This window comes from Carassius auratus, unplaced genomic scaffold (assembly GCF_003368295.1).
Source record: "Carassius auratus strain Wakin unplaced genomic scaffold, ASM336829v1 scaf_tig00214965, whole genome shotgun sequence".
NCBI lineage: Eukaryota > Metazoa > Chordata > Actinopteri > Cypriniformes > Cyprinidae > Carassius > Carassius auratus.
The window spans coordinates 178908-182500 of NW_020527886.1; the positions used below are offsets into that span (position 1 = coordinate 178908).

Below are 3593 nucleotides of genomic sequence, written 5' to 3' on the forward strand. Positions count from 1 at the left end.
CTCACGGTTTCTGGTTCCTCGTGTTTTATTTTCACGGTTTCTGGTTCCTCGTGTTTTATTCTCCAGATTTCTGGTTCCTCAAGTTTTATTCTCCAGGTTTCTGGTTTCTCCTGTTTTATTCTCCTGGTTTCTGCTTCACTCGTGTTCTCTTCACTCTCCTCTTTAACAAATTCCATCTTCACAGCAGCAGCAAATCCTCCAGATATTCCTGCTTCCTAAAAAATAATAATACTCTCGACTATGAGGACGACATTACAGATATTTACTGACCTGATTAAAAACTGAATTTTTCTCTTAAAAGAAACATTTCTAACTGTTTATAGCCTCCCAACATAACAACAGAGAGCGCGTGAAACTAATCTTCTTCTTATGAGGTTTAATGGTGTTTGGCAAACAAACAAATGTGTTTTGCGCCACCCACTGGACTGGAGAGTGAAGCGACGCAGCAAAAACATGACGTTGCCAGTTCGTCGTGCTGCAGCCTGGAGCAATGGGCGTGCCGAAAGATAGAGGCGTGGCAAAATGTTTATTTTCGGTATTCATATAATTTCCTTTAGACAAGAGAAGGTGGTGTCGATAAGACGTGAGGTTATTATTCATCATACGTTCAGCTATGCTTTATATACCACATATATGTATATTAGGATACGTTTGATATAATACGATCATAATTTTTCCTTTGCGTTATATCTTGCAGCTTTAGTAATTGGTTTAGTGTTGTTGACAGACATATGTACAGTGAGACAAAACGATGACCACAACGATGGGGAATCATTCAGACTTGATAGTTTATATCTGCGTCCTTTTGTGCAATACACTACAGAATACATCATGTAAGTATAATAATTATTACCACCTCTGCTATTACAACTGTACTATGATCAATTCACAATCTATGAAGACGATTAGACAGAATAAAAACTAATTTATAGTCTGTTTCTACCTTTCTGCTGGGTTTCCAACTAATGCAGAGTATATTCAAGTTGCCAACACACTGATGTGAAGAACCCTTTCCAGAGAAATATAGAAGGAAATGACTGTGTAAGTAACATTGCTTTTAATCCATCAATTTATCTCTATCAACATAATCACACACAATATTGTAGTAACAATATATTGTAATCTTTATTTGCTGGGAAATTGTCAAATTTGTGTTTTAAATTTGTCAACACAAATGTCAAATTTGTGTTTTAAGAACATCTGACACGTTCCTAAACCAGAAATGTAAAGCAGAACATGCTCCACTTGCATGTGTAAGCACACTGCCATTTGCATAATTTATTTTTGCACTGTTAATCAATTTTACATTTTCACTTAGTGCATGTCAATGTAAGGAAGACGCTGTACTACAGATATTTAAATATTTTTTGTATGTACTCCACTTTTTCACTGCCTGACTATCATCTTAATGTTTATGCAGTTAAATGTTTAAATTATTTTTTACATCTAAAGCACCTTGTCCAATACGTATTTAGATGTTTTTCATATCTGTTGAGAATCATGTGAATGTGATACAAAGTGAGTTTCAGAAACACATCCAGACACATGGACTGTCAAAGACCACACAGGAACATTCTCCTGGAGACGCTGAGAAAGCACAGAAGGAATCTCTGTGGAAGATGTACTCAAACACACCCAGACTTCAGGACACCTGCTGGAGTGAGTATAGTAAAAACAAAACAATCAAATCTTTTAAGGTAATATTTTATTCTTCTGTACCCTTTTAGCCCATCTGTTAAAAATGTAAAACAATGGTTTTAGAAAACAATGTAAGATTTATCAGTGTATAAAAGAACATGAAATGCATTGTATATTGTGATTCTGTGGTGTAGGTAGCTACACTGTCTGAGCCAAAGATAATGGAACAGAATCTGAAAAGTGTTTTCATTTTTTTCTCTTTTTTTATTATTATTATTATTTTTTTAATGTAGGGGGAACCTGCTACAGCCTTTCCTACCATACACGTGAAGGATAGTGACTGTACAATGGCAATCATAGTTCGAGGGTTCAGTGTAATGACAGAAGATGTATTCTGCATTCAACATTACATATCCAACACATCTGAGAAAGACACTGACTTCAGAGGCACATTGTCATCATTAGAAGAGGGAGACGATCACTGTCAGTAACTTTACTCTGAATGATTTGCCTTTTGTATTAGATCCTCATGGCTTGACTTTACCAAGTGCACTTGAAGGACATTCACTCTTCTGAAGTTAATCCAACATGTTGGGTTTGTACATGCACATTAACCAAATATTAGTATAACCTGTGGTACAGATGAGTGCCAATCGCCTTTTTTGTGATTCCATTCTTTTAGTAAACACGCACAGGAAGCATGTGTACTTTTGGTACTCAGTTTATTATAATATAATGGAAAAGTCTGGCTGCAAACTTGCACTCTCAGACACTTGCAGTCTTTTTAATTGGATATTTTATTCTACTTATTGGTTACTTCTTGTTTGAATCTCTCAACATGAGTTTTTTCTCTTGTGTAGGTATCGTTGACTGAAAGTCTGTCAGTCCAGATGTGAGGAGGACATACAGAGTGGAATCTATTTTTTTTTTTAATTGGCGACTGAAACTGAAAGCTAAATAAATTGTTTAGTGGATAAAGCTGTCTGTTTGATTAATTGGTTAATTTCACTTAAAATATGTTTACTAAACTAATTTAGACTAATTTTTTAATTTGATAATTTAATAGTTTTGTCATATTTATTTTTCTCTATCAGGCAAAACCTAGTTTACTAGGGTGACACTTTACAATAAGATTAATTTGTTGACATTGATGTATTAACTAACATTAACTATGAGCAATACATTTGATAGAGTATTTATTAAACTTTGTTAATAAATAAAAAATACAGCTGTTTGTTGTTTGTTCTTGTTAGTTCACTTCACAGTGCATTAACTAATGTTAAAAAATTCAACTTTTGACTTTAACTTAAGAATAGCAAATGCGACTAACCGTATAAATAGATGTTTGTATTCTTGAAAAATAATTGTAATTTTTTTTGATTATTGATAAATCAAGACCTTAACTTGTGGCTGTGATGACGTCAAATTTAAATCAGTCTCAGCAGTAATACTATTCCAATAAATTTGGTTTAAATCATTTTCAAAGGAATTAATTTTTACTTTAGGAATTCCTGTTGTTTTCATTTTGTTCTCTGCTTTATTATGATAAAATTACAAAATTACATTTAGCCCCAGGCATTACAGTTTCATATCAATGTTAACTTTCTCACACTTAATAGTTTCTTTAAAGTATAATAGCACACCCCTGACCCCTTCCTTGGACTCTATCTCTACTGTAACACTTAAAGCCAGGTATGTCGATTAGGTCTGTAGGAGTGGATGGATTTAGCCAACTCTGTCACACACAAGTAATCGCTTAACAGTCTATTTTTGGTAAAATACTCCTTATGTTAATGTGTTCTCCCAAAATCCCCTTTGTTTCTGTTTGGGGATTCCAAATAATCTGGGCATGATTTACAGTTTGGAAGATCTTCAGCTCTTTCTGCTTGAGCGCTACACAATTTGAATTTTTGGACCTTATGAGTTGCCGTTGTTGTTTCCATTCAGCATCTATT

General features: G+C 34.1%; 1 long non-coding RNA gene across 4 annotated transcripts; it reads left to right on the forward strand.

The window, feature by feature from the left end:
- Positions 1-550: 550 nt before the first annotated feature.
- LOC113093336 (uncharacterized) lies at positions 551-2595 on the forward strand. Of its 4 annotated transcripts, none has more exons than XR_003287729.1 (6): positions 559-588; positions 728-833; positions 972-1041; positions 1520-1659; positions 1932-2233; positions 2499-2595. It is a non-coding gene; the product is annotated as an uncharacterized LOC113093336 (long non-coding RNA). The 4 variants fall into 4 exon arrangements; XR_003287727.1 differs by having other exon boundaries at positions 562-588; positions 698-833; XR_003287726.1 differs by having other exon boundaries at positions 551-833.
- The last annotated feature ends 998 nt before the right edge of the window (positions 2596-3593 follow it).